The 25,847-nt window shown below is 40.5% G+C and overlaps 1 protein-coding gene across 5 annotated transcripts in view; it reads right to left on the reverse strand.

The window, feature by feature from the left end:
* Positions 1 to 25,847, reverse strand: part of RERE (arginine-glutamic acid dipeptide repeats) — a 423,275-nt gene that overhangs the window by 172,054 nt on the left and 225,374 nt on the right. The window lies entirely within an intron of this gene.

Here is a 25,847-nt window from a genome sequence, read left to right on the forward strand (position 1 = left end):
AGGTGGGGGCTTCAGAGACCTCCCCAAGATGAATGCTGCTGTATCATTCCCCTTAGCAACGTCTACCTTCCCGTCACCAGTCAGCAGGTGAGTCAGAAATGAGAGAGCTAAAATTTGGGACATGCTTCATGTTTATGAAGGAAATGACTAAGTCCTAAAATATGTCAAAGGAGCCTCTTTAATGAAGCAAGCTGCTTTCTGCTTAAATAAGAGGTATGTATATAGTCTTCACTAAATGGCCAGAAAGGCAAAAAAACAACAAAAACAACAAAAAACCTTTACTGAAAAATACTAAAGCTATTTAAATGACCAGAAAGAAAAGCACTGTCAAAGTCTTGATGAACTTGAATGCGAAGAAGCACTATTCCAAAGTAAGTATCATAAACACCAAGATCCGTACTGTGTAATTAACTGTGCCAAATAGGCCTACGAAAATAGGGCATCATTACTGATTTGAAAAAAAGAGACTGTATAGAAAGAATAACCCTACATAATGGGTACTTTTCAGTTTTTATCCATTTTTCACTTTTACATTCTATACTGTTTATACGAAAGGTGGGAAAATGAGGACGAATCAGTATGTTACATAAAAAGAGTAAATGTTACATACGCAAGTTTATCCTCAAGAGCAATTACTCCCTGCGGAGGATTGTGGAGGAGGTAACATCTGACCTGGGGGAAAAGTGGGAAAGACCTCAATGGATTCTTTCCAGGCAAAGGAGGAGATCTGGGGAAGACACAAAGCCAGAGAAAAGACAGAACAAGTGCAGGACGCACCCCCACGGCCCACATGCACGCAGCACAGGAGAACCTCCTGCACGGTCCCGACGGAACTCGGATTCTGACTTCAACGTGGCCTTTAAGTGGGTTTCTCTCTGAACAAGCGAGGTCCTCTATCTGCCCTGCTGACCAAGCACACAGGCAGTGAGGGACAACACACCGGGTCACGAGAGAGCAGCCAGGAGACCAGTTTCCTCCCGGGGCCCAGCCATGAACAGCAGAGCCAGGATGAGGGCATCTTCACAGAAAGAGACGAAGCAGGGGAGGGGTGGAGCCTGTCTGCAGGTACTCAAGGATAAACTCGGGGTAATGCACTGCCTAATGCAGGGGTTCTCACCCTCAGCATTCCTGACATTTGGTCCAGGGAAGTCTGGCGTGGGTGCCTGTCCTGCACGCTGCCGGATACTGAGCGGCACCCCTGGCCTCCAAACACTAAATGCCAGTGGCACCCCTCCCCCTCATCGTAATGAGCAAAAAATATCTCCACACGTTGCCAAATGTCCCCTGAGGGGACAATATTACCCCCCAGTGGAAAACCAATGGTCTAACAGTGTCCTTTTTACGGAAAGCTAAACTGGAACGGTGACCAAAACAACCCCAGTTTAAGCACTACCAGGTGGGGAACATGGAATGTAAATACGAACACAGTGAGGCCTGTCACCACTGGGTTCAAACCCCTTCTCCACCAGTTCCTAGCTGTATGACTCTGGGCGTGTTAATCATATTCTGATCTCCCCTTTTCTGCAAAATGGGAACACTGAAACCTACCCAACGGACTATCGAAAGAACGAGAGGAACGGAAACGCGCTGGAACTGAGTAGGCGCTCAAGAGAGCAACGGTTTCTGTTGGCAGCTGATGCTCACCAGAGCTTCACAGAAAGATTTCAAGAACTCCGCTGAGAACCGTAGGAGCTATTTCTTCACCAGAATGTGGTTTCCTTCACCAGGACAGTGCTCTCCAGTCCTTGAGCTACGAAGGGATGCCTCAATGCTCACAGTAATGAACTACTTAACAGGGCTCAAAGGAATTCAGATCTACCGGCAGTCTTAGCAACTATGTTCTGAAATCTATGCTTCTACGCATTTCTTTAACACATCTGAGATGTCTGAAAACCAGAAGGGGAACCGAAGTAAGCTTTCAAAGGTACCAGAAGTGGCAATCATACAATGTCTATTTTTCAGAACACCAAGCCAGTGATTCTGGGGACCTTTCGAGGTATAATATCTATATTAAATTCTGACCCTGGCACACTTAATGGCCACATGCGCGCACACACACACACACACACACACACACACGCTCTCTCTCTCTCTCTCTCACACTCTCTCTCTCTCTCTCTCTCTCTCTGTCTGTCTTACTGCTCTGGTATATTTGTGCCTAGATTTACGACTCCTAATAAGAGACCTTACAAAGGCAGCCGAAACCCTGCTGGATTTCATAATGCAGTACTATCTAGTAACCAGGGAGTGGCAGCATTGTGTCAAAAAAAAAAAAAGGCCTCCGAATCTTAATTCTGGATACAACACAACAAAAGATAGATTCACAGTTAACAAAAGTTCTGAACAAATATAAGTAGCTCTAATAGACATAATCGTCCTAAATAGGCCGGGAAGTTAACGATCAAACATCCAGAGGGAAGCAGTATGTCGTTTCAGAGGGCACTAGACTAAAATTAAGTAATCGAGCCTTCTAGTCCTGTCTGCAATCACTTAGTCAGCTGGGGCAACCTTAGTGAGTCACCTGGCATCTGACAAGTGAGGGGAGGGAATGAGATGATTTCTAGGGTCGCATTCCATTTTATACACTTACATGTAGGTTTCGTCCCCAGACAAAACCAGTAGATAAATAAGCCACACTGGGAGAGTCCCTCCTGTCTTCTCTACATCAACATAATGGCATCCGCTAACAGTACCCTACTAGAGAGGTTTTTACAAATTAAAATGCCATCTTCTCCAGAAGTGACTGTGCGCTGAGGAACAGCAAAAGGGAACGGAGCGCACCCCTCCGACCAGTCAGTGCTCCCAAGGCCACTCACACACACAGGTGCGGCTCAAACACTGACCGTGGGAAGTCTGCATGTTCTTCCCACCGTTCACTAGAAAAAGACTTCTGCTCAGAATCACAGAAAACTAAAAGCAAAAGCCAACCTAGAGATCGTCTGATTTAGCCCAAATCACCGAGGTCTGAATCAGGGCTCGCGACTTACTTGGGCAAATGACCTCTCCAAGCCTCAATTCTGTGGCACAGGACACGGGACACGATGGGAAACTCCACCACCTGTACCGCACCCGGCCGTGAGGAGCAAACAAACGGGCAAGAGCAGCAGGACTGGCTCTCGATAAATGTTGGGCGGGGGGCTCCCAGGGAGCTCCTCGGGCGAAGCATCCGACTCTTGGCTTCCGCTCAGGTCACGATCTCACGGTTTGTGAGATTGAGCCCTGCGTCAGGCTCTGCGCTGACACTCTCTCTCAAAAATAAACTTGGAAAAAATAAAAAATAACAAACGTTGGGTGTTACTACCAGTGTTTTACAGACGAAGATAGGAGTCAAGCTATAAGAGGTCACTTATATATGTTGTTTTTCTCAGATTCAAAATTAAGCTAGTAATAGCAATACAAAAATAAATCATGTGGCAAATTAGGGGGGAAGAATCTCTACTTCTGCAACAATCTGAGAAGCATATCAAGTATTTCTAACAAATAGGCCTCATTACCAACTAGTGATATAATTGTACAATTCCACAAAGGTCAAAGTGGTTATAAATGACACATTTTAAACAGAACGCTGAGTAAAGAGGGAAGTGGGGAGAGCTTCCCCTGTGAAGGCACCCTGGGGTGTATTTCTGAATACAGCGAAGAGCTCACTGGGAAGTAAATTATTTCCCACCATTTTATCTTTAGAGCGAGATTTGCCTGCCTGCCTGCCCGCCTGCCTGACTGCAGGTTATAGGAAGTACCAGCCCTAAGGAAAAAATACCACCCAGGAGCAGCGCACCCAATATGCTCATAGTGAGGTTTCAAGGAGGGACTGTGCACACAAGGAGAGTAGCTGATTCTGGGTTAAATTATGGATTCTTCCCCATCACTGGCCTGGATTTCTCTGAAGGGACGGATGTATGTATATTTAAGGAAATAGTTTAATTGAGGACAAAACCCATCCCCACCTGGGTTTGGAAAAAAGACCAACAGCCTAGTGGGTGTTTGGGAGCAAAACAGGGGGCTTTCTAGAGCTACGAATGTCAGACAACGGACTGAGAGTTAATGAACTACAAAGTCAGAACTGAAGTAAAACACTCAGAATGAGACGGCTGGCAAAGGGGGGGGGGGGGCGTCTAGGGGGAAAGGAAGGCGAACAGGAGGCTGCTGTTGAAGGGACACTGGTTCATTTTAGGGGCGGCACACAATTCGACCATCTCATATAAATGCAAGATCCAAGGCCCAGAAGTAAATTTCCATTCCTAGAGATCTTTCATGGTTATTAATGCAGTACTTTCATTGATTAAACAGCCAATCTGAGTCTTTCCTAGGGCCAGTCGTGGTATCACTGGAAAAAAACATTTTAACACAATATGTAAAAACAAAAGGAGTGGGGGTGGGGGTGGAGGGAGTGGTCGGAGTTCATAAACGACCAACAGGACGGGTGTGAGGAATCTTGTATACGATATGAGCAGGCCCCCAACCCAAGATGGGAACAACAACAATTTTAAACTCACCTGCATCACACAGGAAAGAACTCTGCCCCATCAGTCCCTCACAAGCTCCCAGCAGATACCTCCAGGGCTCCCAAAGCCCTCCAAACAAGCCCTGCTAGTCCCTCCACCATGATCGCCTATGTGACAGAGGCCAAAGGCAACGAACCAAGATATAAAGATTAATACCATCAAATAAACAACTTTGCAAAGTCAAAATAATTCACTAGAGATAATAATTGGGGAATTCCCTGCAAATTTTTAACTGCTTTGTTCTTGAGAGCTTGAATTTCAAGTAACGAAAGATCTAGATTCAGAGTCAGATGAAATCAAACCAAAATTCTTGTTTTCTAAAGCCAAAATGTCCGGGGCGCCTGGGTGGCTCAGTCGGTTAAGCGTCCGACTTCAGCTCAGGTCACGATCTCGCGGTCCGTGGGTTCGAGCCCCGCGTCGGGCTCTGGGCTGATGGCTCAGAGCCTGGAGCCTGCTTCCGATTCTGTGTCTCCCTCTCTCTCTGCTCCTCCCCCGTTCATGCTCTGTCTCTCTCTGTCCCAAAAATAAATAAACGTTAAAAAAAAAAAAATTTTTTTTAAATAAATAAATAAATAAAGCCAAAATGTCCAATCAGGATTTTCCACAAATCTTGGAAGTAGCAATGGCTAATATCTGTATACTAGATAGCTTAAGAAAATACCTTTTAAAGAAACTTCTCACACATTTCCACAACATGGCGATAGTAAGGGTAAGAGTTATAGGAATACCACAGGTTTACTGTATAATTCAGATATATCTGCAAAAACAACTGGTGTGAGGACACAAAGCCTGCAGCGTGAGGGGACGTGGTCCGCCAGACAAAATGGCCTGCCTTCCAGCCTTCCACACGGTCAGTTTACAGGGGCATCTCCATCCTGCCGAGTCCACCTCCACCCACAAGGAGTTGCCTGTTGGACACAGTACCCTCGAAAGACCTTGGGGACACAGCCTTACTAGGCTCGAATCATTCCTGACTCTGAGGGAGGGAAGAAGGGACAGCACGGTCAGAGCTTACTATTCTTCTCCAAGGCCAAAGATCAATCCAGGTACATGCACAGAAGAATCCAATCTAAACATAAGTTTTCCGTATCAGAGGATCACATCAACTTTGTAGATAAACACCGGAACTGAGAAGAAATCATGTAGGAAAGATCTTGTAATATTTCAAGGTACTGCTCTGCTACCATGAGGCACCAGGGAGATAACATTTTCTATCCTTCTATCAAAATGGCTTATAGCCATCACAGCTCAAAATGCAATGAAAGAAAGAGTCATAGAAAAACGTTAACAAGGGCCACCAAGGAAGGCTTGGCCGTCAAGTCCAGCCGTCTCAGAGTTCTGCTCTGCCGTGGGTACCAGGAGAGAAAGCGAAAACACAGACTCCAGAGTCTTGTTCTCAAAAGAGAAGAAAGAGCTCTGAGTATCTCCTCTTCAGACTATCATACACATATCTCCCAAATGTAGTAAGACATTAAACACTGTGTTTCCTTTTTTTGAGAGAGTGGCCTAAGGGCAAGTAAATATCTTATTGCCCTTGAGTAAACAACGTATCCGCCCTCAGATGTATTTAAGTGCTCAGGTGGGCTGAGGCTGAAGGACCCAAACCTGGAGTCGCGTTCTACAGCCTCCACCCTTAAGGACTGAGCACATGTCCCTTCTGGTAGCCATGCCACTTGAGTTGCATAGTCCCGTTTAGCGGAGTCCTGGTTAAAATTTTGTGTGTCAACTGGACTGCGCTAAGGGATGCCCAAATAGCTGGTAAAACATCTCTGTATATCCATGAGGTTGTTTCTAGAAGAGATTATTCAGTAGGCTGAGTAAACAGATCTGACTTCCCCCAGGTGGGCAGGCTTTACCCAATCTCTTTGGGGCTAAATGGAACAAAAAGGCGACGGTGAAACACAGAACTCTCTTTTCCTGAGCTGGGACATACATCTTTTCCTACCATCAGACATCAGAGCTCCTGGATCTTAGGCCTTCGAATTCCAGGACTTATACCAGTGGCCCCTGGTCCTCAGGCCTTCAGCCTCAAAGGAGGGAGTTACACCACTAGCTCCACTGTTACCAGGCCCGTGGACCTGGACAAAGTCGACCACCTGCTTTCCTAGCTCGCCATCCTGCAGAGAGCAAATTATGGGACTTCTCTGTCTCCATAATCTCGTGAGACAATTCCCATGGGACATGTACTCTCTACGTATCTCTCCTATTGGTTCTGTTTCTCTGGAGAACCCGAATACAAGTGGCTACTTATCATTTATTGGCATTTCCGAACGGACAGAACTTGGAACTATCAGGGGTCTACTCAAAACTAGCATAGTGAATTCTTTCTTTAAGGACAAATGCACCGATAAATGAAACCGAGAAACAAGCATATCCATTGGACTAAGGTGCTAACTGGCTGCAGGCACCAGAATCAAGGTTACAAGCATATTTTCCAAACCTGTGACACTCAATTCGAAACACTGTTTTCAAGAGATTGCATCAGCATCTGGATCCTGTAAGAGGACTGAAGTCACCTTCGATCAGATGAATCAGGTGAAGCAAGAAGGTGGAACCTGGGAGCACAGACACAGTGTTTACAACCAAGCTGTGCAAATACCTGGTTGCATACAAACGTCCAGAAAGATGACGCAGCTAAAAATGTGCTGAAACCCAGGCTCTGCTGGTCACAAGTCATTTTCAAAAATCACTGTTTCTTGATGATACCTTGTTTATTAAACAAATTGCTGTCATTTGGTTATTTTTACAGTTCAATGTGGACAAAAGTCAGTCAGTATTTTGGCAGGACCAAAATGTACATGAAAATGAAATCTTCTCAACCACCAACTATAAAATCCGAGCTTATTAAGGCATTTTCTGCCGAGGATCACACGATGCAGGAAAAGTAACAAGTTCAGACAGCAAATTCCTTTATTAGCCATGGAGAGACCAAAACTGAGCACAAGTGCAGCCTTGGGAAAACTCCTAACACAGGAGGCGGGGTCACCAGCTAAACTCTTAACCTAAATAACAAGTTCATGTCACACATACATGAATAAGCTATACTTAAAGGCGGACTTCACACATCAGCACAGATACCCCAAGCTAAAGGCCATTCCTGTAATTTACTGCATGTATCCCATACATTATCCTGATAAAAACACTAAGTGTCAGATTCAGGACTGAAAAGGTCTCAAGTTTGGGTTGACAGGCGAAGTTTGAAAGATGAAATACCACAGATAAATCAGGACCCTGTACTCGGATCCCCAATGTTTTGCTGTCCAGACCCAAAATAAATTCCTTCCTAAAAGCCAGCACTCTTTTCCCAGCAGCTATGGTTATATCAAATAAACTCACAACCACAAATTTTCTATCTGGATCCAAATATTTCCCCCATAAGGGAGGGAAAACAGGCCGCACCACAAGAAATTGCCAAACTGCCATTAATCCACACTAAATGGAATTAAACAGTCCAGTGAATTTCCTTTTTGAAAAACTCATGCTCAAATAGTGCAAAGTTTGACATCTTTGCAGTACTTTGGTCGGTGCCTGGTGATGGTGGCAACAGCCGCATCGATTCTGCATCCTCCGGGGTTTTACTCACTTCTAGGTGACCTCGCTAGAAAAGTCAGGGAGCTGGACCACAAGCCAGCAACAGGGTCAGATGGAGTAGTAGTGAAAAAGGAGTTAAAGAAAGAAGGGGAAAAGCCGGGGCTACCGGCTTCCAAAATTCTCTAGAAGTTTCACAAATGAAACTCAAATGATCACATTATTTCTTAAAATAAAAACTACTAACTTACGATTAAAGACACGTCACGCAGACCTTGCTATTAAAAACTGATGCTGAGGGGCGCCTGGGTGGCCCAGTCAGGTAAGTGTCCAACGCTTGATTTTGGTTCAGGTTATGATCCCCCTTTTTTTTGAGATCAAGCCCCACATTGGGCTCTGTGCTAACAGTGCAGAGCCTGCTTGAGATTCTCTCTCTGCCCCTCCCCTGCTTGCAAGCACTCGCTCTCTCTCGCTCTCTCTCTCGCTCTCGCTCTCTCTCAAAATAAATAAATAAACTTTAAAGAAACTGTCTAAAAAAAAAAGTGATGCTGAAATATCTTGAAAAGATCTGAGTCGATAAATGCTTTATAAAAGTGGTTCTCAAACTTGTTAGACTCAGGATTCCCTACTCTCTTCAAAATTATTGAGAAGTTCAAAGAACTTTTACTTATGTGGACTATGTCTTATCAGTACTTACTATATTGGAAAATAAAAATAAAAAATTTTGAGGTATTTTTTACTAATTCTTTTAGCAGTAATAATAACATTATTAACACTGACATAAATAATTATAACAAACAAAAATTTTTATTTTTTATTAAGTTTATTTATTTTGAGAGAGACAGAAACAGAGTGAGTGGAGGAGGGGCATAGAGAGAGGGAGAGAGGGGGAGAGAGAGAGAGAGAGAGAGAGAGAGAGAGAGAATCCCAAACACACTTCATTCACACTGTCAGCATGGAGCCCAACACGGGGCTCGATCCCACAAACTGTGAGATCATGACCTGAGCCAAAATCAGAGTCAGACACCAGCTCAACCGAATGGGCCAACCAACTAAAAATCTTAAAACAAACAAAAACTTTAGGAAGCAAGTAATACTTACATTTCAACAGATCTCTTATGTATGGCTTAAGGAAACAGACTCTTCAGATCAGATGCTACCATCAACCTATTGAGTTATTACACGTCATTGAACCCTCGTAAAACTCCACTGTACGCTCGTGAAAGGAGAATGAAAAAGGCAAATGATGTCTTAGCATAATTCTGAAAACAGTCTGCACATCCGTGGGCCAGACTTGAGAACAGTTGCCCTATGGGATGAAGGGAATGTGCTACAGGAACGGTCCCAGAGGTCCTCCCCCTTGGACCCTGCCCGTTCACACCGTGTAAGCAAGCATGCTTCCCAAACAGAACCATGCCTGGAAATGTGAAAGCACACATTCATTTAGAAGTAAGACGCTATTAAAACATAGAAGCCTATACTGTTATTTATACGATCCGACTTTCCGCTAGTGGGCAGAAGCTAAACTCTTGTTAAAGGAAAGGAAATCTAGATAAGAAGCCTCTCGTTTTAGTTAAAACTGTTTTTCTTTCTAAAATTTGAACTCATTCTGTCGAGAAATATTTAAAGCTTGATTCAAACGAGAATATATAGATCTACACTAAAAAAAGAAAATAAAACAAAACGTGTACTTGGAAAAAATGGTACACCTATAAGAGCTGGAAGCATGCACGCAGAAGATAAAGGCTGGATGACTTCCTGTGGCAATAGGCGAGTCTAGGCAAGTGTGGCTATTTCAAGCAGTACTGCTTCCTGGGAAAACTAGCATCAGGAAACAACAGGAACTTTTAAGAAAAGGAAAGTAAAAGACTTGTGGCTTACAACACTATATCGAAGCATTAGCTTTTATAAAGACGGACGGACATCCTTATTTTCTGTGAATCCAGCAGTAGTCCTCTCTCTCTAGGTAATCTTTTTGTACCACTGCTTTCTGAACTCAAGTGCAAAACTACAGAGCTGGTAACACAGTAAAATAAAATACCTTTTAGCAACACAAAGAGTTTTAGAATTAATTATTAGTACTTTCAAGGAGTACTAATATAGGCTTAGAAATCATTAGTGATGTAAATAAAGTCAGCCTGCTATATTAATAATAGGAACCCAATTATAGCTGGCAAACATTTTCAACTTGCAAAGAAACAAATTCAAATAGTTCGGTTAAAAAAAAAAAAAAAAAAAAGGAAAATTCAGTAGGAGCCTTGAGAATTTGTTTTTCTATCTCATTTTATGTGAACTAGTCTGTCTTGTCTTAAATATCTTATTTATTCTTCTCCCTTTTTGACTTAAACCAAAACAAAGACTGTAACCTTTAATACCTGTTAGTCTATTTATAACTGTTCCATCTACAACCATTTTTCTAATACAAACATGCCCTGATAGCTTATCTCAGTCCACATGCCAGACAACAAAGGCCCACTGGCCTGCTGGAGACGAGAAATGGAAAGCAGGAAATGAGAAAGCTTAGTTAATCCCCAGATAATCGATCAGTGTATTCAGTCAAGTGTGAGCTGAGCTGGGGAAATGCTGCTCAAAAAAAATAAATAAAACAAGAAAGAGGGGGGAAAAAATCAAAGAACACAGACCAGAGAGTCACAGTTCATTTTAAAATAGGTTAATTTCTTTGAAAAAGATTCCCCATCATGTTCAAGCACCAATGCAACGTATATAAATGTGAATATCTTTTGAACTAAGACCTTTTTCTTTAAAATCTTTCATCCTCCATCTTTTTTGGGTTTTGCTTTACTGTTTTGTTTTTGGTTCATCTTTTTTTCTAAATTAGCTTTACTGAGGCCTGATTTACACACAATAAAATTAACGTATTTACCGTTTCAGTTTGTTTGACAAGTGTTGTGTAACCACCACAACAATCAAGATAGGGAATGTTTCCATTACCACAAGAAGAGGACCTTCTTTAAGAATTGATGAATCGGCTATGCTGAAAAAGCTTCTGTGCCGGTGAATGCTACAAGAGAAACATCCTAACCTAAATTCCTTCCTCCATTTTAACTCACAGAGGAACGAATGTGAGAAGAACAACTCGGGAGTCAGCGGACACCTTCTCCTAGCTGCTGCTAATTAAAGACCACTACAGACAACAATCCCATGCTCTTTAAAATCAAATAATGTGCTAGATAAAACTTCTGGGCTGAGACTCAGCTGATCTCCTAAAATTTCCAGGATATAGATAACACAGTTGTAGTAACAGTTACAAAAATAAATGAAAATAATAATTTCAAGTTAATTTCACAGTATACTTTCCTCAAATCATGGAACGAACGTTTAACGAGTTTCTATGAAGTAGCAGACCTTGTCAAAGAGACAGACAATGAGGATTCACGAGAGAGGACCAGACAAAGTCCCGGACCCGAGAGAGCTTACGGTGCATTCACTGGAGGGACTCACTGCCAACCCCTCCACCACTCAAAACCAGGCCAAAGGCCAAAGAATCCTTAAGTGTTTCAAACAAGGCCATAAGCAGTGAAATCTGCCACTTAGTAACCATATACCTTACTAAGTACTTAGTAACTTAGAACTGTTCACTTAGTAACTTAGGCAACCCCTCCACCACTCAAAACTAGGCCAAAGAATCCTTAAGTGTTTCAAACAAGGCCATAAGCAGTGAAATCTGCCACTTAGTAACCATATACCTGCAGGCAAGTAATGTTTGAATATTATGCTTAGTCTCCTTGGGTATTATTTTCCTTAAAACTAGCAGCCTTCTCAAAGGCACCTGAGGATGGCAAGAAAACGTGTCCTGTCGCTTGACTGCTTCATAGAGACAGAGAAGAATCTAAATCACCTTGACAAATCCATATACCTTCTCCAGCCCCAGGAACAACACAGAACCCTAAGTGTGCATGCCTCTGTCTCTCAGCTACAGCTAAGCTCTGTTCACAAAAACTCCCAAAGGCTCTTCTATCTTCTTTTATTATTTTTCTGTGAAAGAATTTATTATGAAACACTTCACAGGCAGAAAGGTATAAAAATAATAGACTTATATACCAAACTCATTTTCCTCTGCAATCTGTCTGTTTACTCAGCATTAAGCTTGCATCAGTCACCCATGCCCCAGTTCATTCGTTTTAAATGATACATATTACCTGTATGTACAACATGAGAATTTGTTCATAAATTTTCCTGCTGATATAGATAACTCCTTTTCGTGTTTGTGCAAGCTGTCTAAGGCACATGAAATTATTAAAAGTAAACGTCACCCCCAAGGTGGGGATGAAACTCAGGACCCCAAGGTCAATAGTCACATACTCTCTACCAACTGGGCAAGCCAGGTGCTCCTGAAACCTTTCAATTCGAATTATCTAAATTACTCTGAATGTTCAGCACCACAGCTAAATGTTCAAACTTACTAGTATAGTGTTATTCATAATATCCTTCTGATATCTCATTAATGCCTATAGGATCTGTAGTGTTGTCCCAATTTTATTCTTCATGTTGGTAACTTGCTGTCATTTTCCTTGATCTTCTTTACAGGAATTTAACAGTTTTATTAGTCATTTCAAAGGAGCAACTTTTGATACTGATTATCCTTGAATGCATATTTCTTTATTAATTCAGTAATTTGCAAATGTATCTTCATTAATCTCTTCCTTGGGTTTAATCTTAAATTCTTTTAAAATTTCTTAATCTAGATACTTAGAGACCATTGATTTTATTCAGTCTTTCTTACTTTCCTATACATATGTAAAGCTTTAGCTATATGCTAAAATTGTGGTAGGTCATAATTTCAGTAACTGTTCAAGCAAAATATTTTCTAATTTCCACTGTGATTTCTTATTTGAGCCTTAGAAATGTATCACTATATTCCATATATTTGTGGATTTTACAGGTAATCACTTTGGTTTTGAATCCTAGGTTAATCTTACTGTGGTCAAAGAACATGTTTTCTATTATTTCAATCCTCTGAAATGCATTAAGATCTGCTCTAAGATCTAACACCATCATTTCTGATAAAATTCCCATGTGCACCTGAAAAGAACGTGTATTCTTCAGTCACTGGGTATAGTGTTCTATATATGATGATTAGCTCATATTTTTAAATTGTATTATTCAATTTTCTATATTCTTAGTGGATTTCTGATCTACTTATTTGCTCAATCACTGAAGGAGATGTGTTAAAATCTCTCTAATTGTCCAAATATTCATTAGCAGTTTAGGTTCAACTGCAGTATATTTATACAATGCATTACATAGCACTGAAAATAAACTACTGAAACATATGAAAACATGGATGCATTTCACAAGCAATATGTGGGCCAAAGAAACTAGACACAGATAAATATGTATCACATAATACCCTCTGTATACAAATATAAAGTTCAAAGGCAGGCGGAACTAATCTATGGTGTTAGAGCTCACAGCAGTGGCTATCATGAGGTTAGTGTCTGGGAGAGGGCATGAGGGTGGTTTCTGGAAGTGCTTATGGCATTTTTTTTTAATTTGTGTTTTCAAATGTTTATTTTTGAGACAGAGAGAGAGAGCAAGCGAGCAGGAGTGAGAGAGAGGGGGAGGGAGAGAGAGAGAGAGAGAGAGAGAGAGAGAGAGAGAGAGAGAATCCCATGCAGGCTACAACACTGTCAGCACAGAGCCCAACTGCGGGGCTTGAACCCATGAACTGTGAGATGGTGACCTGAGCCGAAATCAAGAGTCAGACACTTAACCAACTGAGCCATCCAGGCACTCCAGCATTTTGTCTCTTGATATGAGTACCAGTTACTATACATATATTACTATGTACAATTCACTGAACTGTACAATTGTAATTTTTATTCTCTCATGTAGATATATTAGACTTAAATGGGAACCTTGAAATTAAAAAAATTAAAATCGAATTCACAAGAACTATGATGTACACACAAACACACACGTAAATGTAGAACATTTCGGGAAAGACACTAGAAATTGGTCGCAACGGCTGCCTCTAGAGGAGGAGTCTGGAACAATTTGTTATGCCAGAAAGTAAGAAAGTGCTCAAAGAATGATAGGGACATGTGAAAGACATACAGTAAGTAGACTTTAAAAAAAAGGCTCCCACTGGCTAAATCTGAAACAATTTCAAAATATATAATGATAATAATGGACTGTAACCGACCAAATGAAACCAGAAACCACACACACATGCTGATCTATATAAATGAATAAAATGAACAATTACTGAGGAACAGGGTATTTTCATAGTCACAAAAGCACCCTTCCACAAAATACTAATTACAAAGGATAAAAAACTAACTTTACAGTAGAGGGGCCCTTAATCAATTTTAATCAAGTGCTCAAAGTAAACACTAAGAATGCAACAAACAGAAAGCAAATAATACCTGCAAAGAGATAGTCCCTCACCTAAATCTAGTAACAATGGAATACCATACAAATGCAAACTGAGGGACATTCAGCAAAATAAACAGCCTGTAAATCTTGAAAAAGGTGAAGAAACATGACAACTAAATATAACACAAAATGAACAACTACCTAAACATGGATAGGGTTTGAGTAACAATATATCAATGCTAATTTTGACATCTGATTGTTGAATTGTGGGTTACATAACGAAACATCCTTCTTTGCAAGAAATACACCCTCAAGTATCAGGGGTTCATAGGGGCACAATTTGATGACATTCTCAAATGACTCAAGAACAAAGGGGGGGTTTTCTGTACTTGCAACTTTTCTGTAGGATTGGGGATGGTCAGATAAAAGCTTGAGGAAACAAATTTTAGTTCCAATTTAAAGGTACATAATCACAGTCACTTCAAACATTCTGACAAATCATTAGACTTCAAGCTGGGTGTGCTATGTAAGAATGAAAGGGCATATGCGACTGTCAAAAATAACGCATATGCCATGGTCAGGCAGTTACGGATTACTTTCAGGAACTCAGTCTATGACACAGATGGCATTTCAAAATAGTAGAGAAAGATGAGCTGATTAATAATCTTACTGAGGTAAGTGGGATGTCATCTGGAAAAAAGTTAAGTTGCATCCGTACCTTACACCTTACACCAAGATAAATTCCAAGATAACAGGACAAAGAAAAATACAAATTAAAGTTACACTGAGAATATATTGCTCAAATTGGCAAATATCTAAGTTGATGACACTCTGCTGACAAGACTGTGGGGAAACAGATTCTCATGTACTTTTTACACAAATACACACCCTGGTACAACCCTTAAGGAGGGCAACTGAGCAATACGCATCAAATTACATATTCCCCTGTTTCCCCAGAAATACCACTGATTGTAATTTAAACATAAACTTGCATATATACAAAATAACATGAACAACCAAGTTTATTTAACATAAATAATGTCCACTAATCCTCATTAAAGGGACCAGCTAAGTAAATTATGAAACATCCACACAATGGAGTATCATACATATATATATACATAAAGGGAGCAGGGAAGGGAGAATATTTTCTATGTAGTGATATGGAAAGATCTCCAACATGCATTCTTCAGATCTTCAACATAGATTCTTAAGAGCAAGCTACAGAACACTGTGCAAAATTTGATAGCTATTATATTTGCTTACACATGCACAGAGGCCCCTGGGAAGAATACATATGGAATATAATAACAATGATTATCTGCATGGGGTGAGGAGTGAAGAAAAAGAACTCGGGCAAATAAAAGCCCAAGGACAGGAGACAGACTTTTCAGGACACCTTTAAATACTTTTTCATTTCTGAATCATGTAAACGTACTACCTATTCAGACACAACTTGTTGTTGTTCTCTTAAGTCGTAGATTATTTTGTTTATGTCCCAGGCCTTTCTCTCTTCCTTTCTCCGTGCCCGCACCCTCTCTCCCCTCTATCCACCCTGGCATGTTTCTGGGCCTCTCTTTTTCATGTTGCTAGCCTTCCCTGGATGACAGACAATGGAGCTGGAATATGCACCCACCAGACTGCTAGAGAATTAAATGAACAGGAATAAGCCTAGTTAATTACAGCTGTTCATGCCAATAGTCAGGGGCCCAATCTTTTACACCTAAGAATTCTAAGAATGTTAAGGCAAATAAATATAAAGCAGTCATACATGTTCTCAACTGCTTGTAGAAGACTCCTCTGCCCTCCATGCATACCATACCAAACTTACACTGGGCGCCTCGCCTCAAAAAAGGTCACATTGTTGCTGAATTTAAAGAGACAGGGAGCCTTTAAATATAAAATCTAAAGAGTCTCCAATTGAATATGAGATGTTCTACTCAATGCTCCCCTCAATGCTGGTTATAAAACCAGCCCTGAAATGAAACGGAGAACTACCAACTCCTATTCATCCTGTGATAAACCACCGAGGCTGTATACACACATAAACAGGGAAGAAGGATGTCGTTAATAAGAGGTAACTGAAACCTCCCCTGAAAAAAAGCAATGAGCACTATTTTTTATCAGAACATTTTTTTTGTCTATGTTTGCTATTTCCACAAACTCCTCTTTGATTACAGATCATGTCTTTCCAAGAAGCCTACTTGGCAGCAAGCTGCTGACAAAGTATTGATGGCAGTCCTCTTTACACACAGCCTTATTAGCATTCCTATCGCTGCACTGCACACACTGGCATTATAAATCACACACACTCACTGCCATGTACAACACCAAACAGTTACCTAACAACTAAGGGTATTACAAATGCTTTGAACTAATCTTTGAATATATGCTCTGATAATTAAATCCCATTAGCGTTTCTACCTTTAAACCAAAACACACCAACACTGAAATCGGGTGCCATCCACAGTGCCCTCAACGTCTGCCATGAAATGTCACTTATATTACATAGTTCACATCCAATTACTCAACACAACCAGCAAAAGCATCTATCACTTACGTTAAAACAAGCAGAACCCAGCAGTGGGGCTGTCGGAAGCCATCACATGGCTTAAATGGATTTCTCACCTTTCAAATATCAAGGGGTCCTCTTTCCCAGAACATCTCACTAAGGGGTTTGGCCTTTTAACAAAGAGAGCTACCCAAGTTGAAAGAAACATTCAAAAGGCAGGACATGTTGCAAAGCCCAGCTCAGAGCTGGAAACATCTGCCCCTTGTGTTAAAATACAAAATAGTAAAAGATCCTTTATATGAAAAATAAATACACATTTAAAAAAAAGAGAGAGCTTTTGTCAAGGCTACTAACAAAGAAGCAAAGTTATATTAATACCTACAGAGTCCTTGTTTTTGGCCAGAAATTAGGGACCCCTCCTGGCCAGAAGATCTATTAATTTCCCAGTTTTTAAGAACAAAGAAACCTTTCCTGAAGTCTGCTTGGAGCCCCAAAGCTTAGCCACAAAGCTAAGCACAAAGCTATGCTCCCCTGTGTCACTCTGTTATTCACGTAGTCACCAAGATGAGTGTGAGCTAAATTCCAGATCTGTGCAATTACACACTCAAGCTCCAGCACCAATGATGATCTTCAAAACAAGGATCAAGATAACTTTCCTCATCTTCTGAGTTCAGAAAAGCTTTTACTGTCAAAAGAAAACATTAGTAGCTGACTCTTGGCAATTAACACATAATACAGCCACCACTTACCTATTTAGCAATATTACCATATTCTGTCATTTGAGGGAGGAAATCACTATAGAGGGAACTGCAGGCAATCATTTTCTAGCTCTCCCAATGTTTTGTCAGATAGGCTAACAAGAGAAACTGTCAGAGTTCTAATTGGCAGTAAATAATTACTGGGACATAAAATGAAACAACCCCCAAGAAAATTTAATCTGATCATACAGAAGAGGAGACAGCCAAGTCAACTGCCTCGGGAATTTATACAGGCTACTGCCTCTTTGCATTTATATAGAAATCAATACGAGGTAACACACCTTAAATCAGGCTCTAGAACAATGGTTCCTAATCTTTGCTGAGACCTTCTCTCTCTCTCAAAAAAAATGCACACGCCACGCAAAGTACTGCGGAAAGTGTCTGAACATCAAGAGGCTCCCAGTATAAGAGCCACTACTGTAACATCTGTTTATTGTCTGCATCCCTACCCAGCACCCCAAGAGGACCTAAGACCTACAAGGGCAGCAATATCATCAGTTTTGTTCCCTGCTATCCCTGGGAGCTAAAACAATGCCTTGCTCATAGACCTTCAACTAATAGGAATGAATGAGTGACTGAATGATGACAATGAAAACACAAAAATAGGATGTAACTACCCCAAGCAACAAAACTTTAAGTTTCCCTAGACTAAGAAGATAACTTAAAATACAAAATATGAAAACCTTCACCTGGCCTAAGCTCAGTGAATAATATGATGCTCCTATGTACCAAGGAAAGATTCCTCGCCCATCCACCCATCCATGTCTGTTACTAACACATGAATAGGGAGAAAGTCTTCTGGTGTTACTCTATCAACCTGAGGTCTTAACCCTCTAAGCAAATTATACTAAGGTTAGGTTAAGCCGAGGTAGTTTATTAAACATGCGCTGGCTCCAACAAAGCTAGTTTTAAATAAACAATAACTTAAAATAAATCGTAGTCTCTAAGGAAAAATATTTTTAGGTTTTCCATTTGTGTCATTATGTAGGACTCTCTCAGTCTATGATACCACAAAAATCCAGATTCACCTATTGTGCAAAAATTCATTATTGTGCCTACATTACACAATAGAAGCAAAGAAATAATAACCACAGTTTTTCGTTATAAGCAGAACATAAATTGTCTTCTTGGTCTCCTTTCCCCAAAAGTGTTATAAATGGAATTTTAGTATACTTTCAGTTAATCCAACCATGATATCTCAAAGCGTAATCTACACCTTAATATAACTTTATACCGTACAGATATGAAATCGCCAGAATTATGTAAGAAAGGAGAAACATATTTAAAGAAAAAGTATGAAGAATCAGATTTAATGAAGGGTTCATAAAAATTACCGTATTATATTCAAATCTCACCCAAATGGAAGCTCCTTACACAGCAGAAATTAACTGTCTCTTAAAAATCTGGCCACAGTGATATGACAAATAAGGCCTAGAGGAATTCAAACTAGGTTGTATCTGTAGGAGTTAGCATCTTCTAGAAGCTGACTATAATACAACAAGTTAAAAGAGGCTAAAAACTAACCAAATATAAACAGTGAAATGGAAGGACACTTCAAAAATTAGCATTATAGATAATGTCAAGTAACCTGGCAAGATCTTCCCTTTGAAGTTCATCTACACATCCATCAAAGGGCCGTATGTGAATAGCCCTGTGTGGGAAGTAATAGTAGGCTAATTACTACAAACTCGTATGAGATATCCTAAACATCAGAAAAAAAATGATGTGCAATAACTGAGGTGATTCAAACAGTTCACATCATAACCAAACAGCTTTTAATTCTGTTTACCACATTAACTGGTCCATTTACTTTGGAACTCATCTCACGCACTACAGTGAAACCAGCTAGATACCAGTGAGCAAAACCAAACATGAAACCTTTGATTTAAGTTCTACTCTAATGTATTGCAAATGCAAATACAATTTGGATTAAACCTCAAAACTGAAATGTTGTAAAACAGCATTACAAGATTTACACTTCCTGACTGTATAAAATGTTTTTAAATCTGCGTTGGATTTTAAAAATTGACATATAATTTACAGACAGGGAAACAGATATTTTAGGCACATCGTTCAATTAGTTTTTATAAAAATATATATATACGCTCCCTTATAACTCAAACCCAAAACATTTCTACCAATGTAGAAAGTTCTCTCGAGCATTTTCCCACTCAATCTCTACCCCATCTGTAGAAGGAACCACTATTCTGATTTCTATCATAGAGACTAGGATATATATATATTTAACTTTTTAAGAAACTGTGCAATTATTCATGTGGTTTTACCATTTTCAGTGCCAGCAGCAAAATACGTCCGCTCCTTGCCAGAGTAGGCATCCTTGCCAACAATCAGGGTTACGGGTCTTTTCCAATTAGCCATCCTAGTATGTAGGTAGTGGTGTTTACTGTAGGATCCTTTGTATTTTCCTGGTAACTAATGACATTGAGCACCTTTGCACAGGCTTACCCACCATTGTATACCTTCTTTTATAAATTATCCCTATTCAAGTCTTTAACCATTTAAAAAAAAAAAAAAACTGAGTGGTCTTATTATTGAGTTGTAGCAGATTTTTTTTGAGTTTCAAAATGTATTCTGAATTCAATCCCTTTCTTGAATATGTGGTATAAACATTTTCTTGCGGTCTGAGGCATCCCTATAAACATTCTCAACAATGTGTTTTGATTAATTCCATTTTTTTTCTTTTATGGTTGTACTATCTCCTCTGTAACAAACCTTTGTCTACATCAAGACTATACTGCTTCAGATTCTGTGTCTCCCCCTCTCTCTGCTCCTCCCCTGATCATGTTCTGTCTCTCAATAATAAATAAACGTTAAGAATTAAAAAAAAGAAAAAAAAAAGACTATAAAGACACTCTCCTATTTTCTTCTTGAAGCTTTATAATTTTTACCTTACATTTGGGTCAATGATCCATCTCTAATTCTTAGGTTGTGCGCTGTCTTTTATTTCTGCCATATGAACATCCAGCTGTCCCAGCCTAGCTGTGGAAAAGACCTTACTTCTCCTACTGATAATAGCTTGACAGTATCTATGTGGATTCATTTAAATTTGCATTTAAGAAATGTACTGGAAAGTTATCATTTCCTCTTATTAGCATACTTTATTTTTACATAAAATAGTAATATTGACCTAATGGTTACACATTTTGAGACTTTTCCCATTTGAATTATGCAATTATAGTTCATAAGTATACTTATTTATTATGTGTGCATATACACCAACCTGTTGCAACATTTGTAATGGCTAATGTTTATGTCTGCAAAACATAAAATTTCAGCTATAATAATTTGCTGATACATTACATCAGATAAATGTATATACCAGAAGTAATCATACAAAACAAAACATTTCTACAAATCTCCAATTCCACAACCAATGGTTGTTCCCTTGGCTGAACATTAACATGTTTTTAGGGTTATTGTGTAAGGGACACACCAATAGGGAAAACTTGAAGTTCTGAAACATATACTATGGGGAAGGAAGGTTTGAGGACAGCATATTCTCACCATCGACCGCGACAGTTGAGACTTCACAGGCCAACTCGGTTACCTATTTAGAAAAGCAGGACGAGGAATGCCTCTTGTGTGTCTGAAACTGGCCTAAAATATTTTTCAGAAGAAAACTGAGTATCTGTGCCTCTGACATGTGCTGAACCAGTTTTATAGGGTCTTATCTTCTGTACCTATCCCTCCCTCAAGGTTTATACAAGAACAGTGGCAGTCATGACAAACAGCAGGTCACAATTTAAGAATTCATGAGTTTGTGGTCCTGGGGCTTAGCAGAAAATCATTTCAGTAACTAACATACCAGGAATTCTGGGAGAATGGCAGCATCGTTTATAAATCTTCCTAGATCCCCACGTAGAATCAGATCAACTAGAGAGTCAAATCAAACTCCCAGTGATAACACAACAAAATGAGGAAACAAGGTATCTTCACAAACCAGGGGGCATAAACCACCAACAGCCCTAAGACCCGTGGTGATCAGCATCTGTGGGAGAGAAAGAAACCGAGAAGGAACGGGGTATCTGGCATACCTAACATTAGGAAGATTTCGAAACAGCTGAAAGGCAATAAGGTAGACCAATGTGGTAACAGCACTGGAGGCCACAAGGGTTCTGACTACATGGGCAGCAAGTTAGTACAAAGAGGCCAGAGAAGGCGAAGAAGGCTAACCACTTCTGAACTCAGAAAAACTCACCATAGCTCCCTTCCAAGACAAGGAGCCATAACAGAGGAGAAGCTACAGGGAATGGAACAATCACAAATTGAGCAGAACAGAAGCAAGAGAGCAAAGGGAAAAGAAGAGCTAAATGAAAGTGAAATGAACAAAAGTCAGAAAAATCACAGAATGCAAGTCGCCATATATTACCACTTTGGGACAACAGAAGAGGCAGTTCTGTGAAGTTAAAAGAAATTCCATCGAGCCTCACCTCCTTCGGAAAACTCGTGACAATTAACTCTTCATAAAAATAAACAAAGGAAAAGTACTGAGGCTTAACTTCATACAATGTTACTAAGAAAAAAAGACGGAGCTGAACAGCATCCCCAGAGTCAGTCAATGAAAGCACAGGAAAAAATGTACGCACGTGCACGGCACAATACACCCGCCAAAAGCGTAACGTGCAGTTTCAAAGCAAGTTTCAAACCAGTAAACAAGAGGGGCACCTGGGTGGCTCAGTCAGTTAAGTGTCCAACTCTTGATTTTGTCTCAGGTCTTGATCTCATGGTTCGTGAGCTGACAGCACAGAGCCTGCTGGGATTCTGTCTCTCCCTCGCTCTCTGCCCCTTCCCCACCTGCACTAGCGTGTGCCCTCTCCCTCTCTCTCTCACAAAATAAGTCAATAAAGATTTAAAAAATAATCAAGATATTATGGAGCAACTTCAATCAGAACCACGAAAATACAGAAACAAAATGTTAGACACGTTATGTAAAAAATGAAGGCTAAGACAAAAGGGAAACGAGTGAACAGACATAGCCACCAATGCCTTAGGATAAAGTGAAAAGAAGACTTTTAAAAGTAAAAAAAGAAAAAAAGAAACAAAGAAGAAGAAAAAGAAAAAGAAAGAAAAACTCTAAAATGGATTCGGGAGAAAGTAGCAAATACTAAAGACAGGCAAGGAACAACGAGCATACAGATACAGGAGCTTCTGAAAAAGAAAACCGAATTTCAGTGTAAGAACAAATACTAAAAACTATAATCCAAAAAAAATTCTCCTGAATTAAAAGATTTGAAACTTCCTACTTCAAGAGCACACTGGTCCAGAAAACCAACATGAAGATATATTGTACACTGAAATTACTGGATTTTAAATGAAACAAAAACATTCTTCAGTCATCCAGGCAAAAAGGGTATGTGAGTGATGAGAAAGACAATGAGATTATCAATACTTTGACAGCAATGATATTTAAGGAACTCAAGAGGTAAAACATGATGTGGCAGCTATAGTTAACCATAGCATGGTGAAAATCTGGAAGCTGCTAAAAGAGTAGGTAAGTTCTCATCACGAGAAAAACAAATTCCGTAACTGCGTGCGGTGATGGGTACAGATTTACTACGCTGATGATTCTGCACCACATACAAACACTGAATCGTGTTGATACCTGAAACTAATGGTGTGTGCCAACTACACCTCAATTTAAAAAAAGAAACATGAGCCAGCAAATCTGACCTTCACGTATAAGAGCACAATCAATCTGTTCGAAGCACTGAAGAGGTCAGGAAATAGTGTTCCTATAAGCCCTTTCTAAGGATTCTACTAGAAAACAAACTCAGAAAACTAACATGACTAGAGAGACATCTAGAGCAGGACTAATGGTGAAGATTAAATATATACAGACACTTGGAAAATGCAGACAAACTCCATTATTTAAAACATGGTCGGGGATGGGGTGGGGTGGGGACGGGGGTGGAGCTCAGCTGGTAGAGCGTCCAACTTCAGCTCATGGTTCATGAGTTCGAGCCCCTCATCAGGCTCTCCACTGACAGCACAGAGCCCACTTAGGATCCTCTGTGCTCTCCTCTCTCTGCCCCTCCCCCCACTCCGCACACGCGAGCGCACGCACTCTGTCTCAAAAGTAAATAAACATGAAAAAAATTATTTAATAAAAACATAGGGAAAGAACATATAAAATTATTATGGCTAAGAAATGAAAATGAAACAACAGAATCCAAATCTCATAAGGAGAGTGCAAAGCTTTTTTAAAAAACTCTTTTTCAGTTACCGTAACTGGTGGTGGCAGTATTAATACTGTCACTCTGAGGGGTGCCTGGGTGGCTCAGTCAGTTACGTGTCCGACTTCCGCTCAGGTCATGATCTCACGGTTCATGAGCTCGAGCCCAACGTCGGGCTCTGTGCTGACAGCTTAGAGCCTGGTGCCGGCTTCAGATTCTGTGTCTCCCTCTCTCTCTGCCCCTCCCCGGCTTGCGCGCTCTCTCTCTCTCTCTCTCAAAAATAAAAATAAACATGAAAAAAAATACTGTCACTCTGAGACTACTGTAGGGGTAAGGTGAGATAAAACAATGTGGGAGATTCTGTGTCCCTGAGAATCAGGCACCTCTGTATGAAAGAAAGCAGATACAGATGGAATAAAGATGAGGCTAAATAAAAACTCTATTATCCTGAATCTGAGTTTAAAATATTGTATGATTTATGAGACATAATGGATATTTCCCAGTCTGTCCACTGAAGTTTTAGAAATTTTCACATAATACATAAATCAAAATATCCAGAAATAATGACCAACCTGGTAACAATGAGACCTCAATGGCCCAGACTATGCTCTTAAAAATCACTTCTCATGAAAAGAAACTCCTTGGGTTCTAGAAGAAATGCTGATCCCGGATCTGCTGTGGAAACCGTACGAGACAAGGACAGAGCACCTAGACACACAGACACCAGGACACGAGTAGGCCAGGGGGGGTCGTACCAAGGCACTCAGAAGCCACTGCAGGAGGCTCCCAGTAGCCAGGATGCAGGAATCGGGCCTCAGTAAGGATCAGGAACCGCAATGATCTGAAACCGGCCAAAACAGGTCGAAGGCGGGGCGCCTGGGCGGCTCAGTGGTTGGGCATCTAGCTTCAGGTGGGGTCATGACCTCGTGGTTTGTGACTTTGAGCCCCACATCAGGCTCGCTGCTGTCAGTGCAGAGCTCGCTTGGGATCCTCTGTGCCCCCCTCTCTCTGCTCCTCCACCACTCACTCTCTGTCTCTCTCTCTCAAAAAATAAATAAACATTAAAAAAAAAAAAAAAAAAAAAAGGGCTTAAGGGTACCTAATGCATTATTTGAAAATTGGGTAAAGAAAAATATCAAGCCCTTATCTTGCCTTTCTGATATAAACTGCACAACTGGGCAACCGAACAGATGCCAGGAAGCACTGCCATATACAATTATGTTCTAGCTAACAAATGAAAACAAAATGATAAAATCAGAATCTCACAATTTTGCAGCTCCCGGGGAACTACCAGATATAGGTAAGAGAATCGAAAATGAACAAAAGCCAGATGTAATGTGTAACTGGTGGAAGCATTACACCATCTGTAAACCTGCCCAACTGAATCAGCCCCAAGTCTGACCAGACCTCGGGATGCAGCTACCACTGCGTAGGAAACACGGAGGACAGAGGCACATCTTTAACGGCACTGTGCAATCAATACCATCCAGACTGTGGGGAAATCTCTAGGCCAAATGACTTGGATTTGTCAATAAATAAAGTGTTACGAAAATAAAGGGATGATGAGGAGGAAATCTAAAGACTGTAATTAGACTTAAAAGACATACAGAGGCAAAACTAAACTTTAGTGCCCAGAGAGCCACACTTGGGAGATAAAACTATAAAAGAAAATAAATAACTACCTTTTTTTTTTTTTTTAAGTTTGTTTGTTTATTTATTTATTTATTTATTTATTTATTTATTTATTTTGAGAGAGAGAGGCAGGAGGAGGGAGGGGCAGAAAAACAGAGAATTCCAAGCAGGCTCCAACCCTGTCAACACAGAGCCAGATGCGGGGCTCAAACTCGTGAACCATGAGATCATGACCTGAGCTGAAGTCAGAGGCTTAACCAACTGAGCCACCCAGGTGCCCCCACAGATAACTACTTTAAAAGTCAGAGCTGTGGGGGTACCTGGGTGGCTCAGTTGGTTGGGCGTCTTATTTTGGCTCAGGTCGTGATGTCACATTTGGCGT

This window comes from Panthera leo, chromosome C1 (assembly GCF_018350215.1).
Source record: "Panthera leo isolate Ple1 chromosome C1, P.leo_Ple1_pat1.1, whole genome shotgun sequence".
In the NCBI taxonomy this organism is placed as follows: domain Eukaryota; kingdom Metazoa; phylum Chordata; class Mammalia; order Carnivora; family Felidae; genus Panthera; species Panthera leo.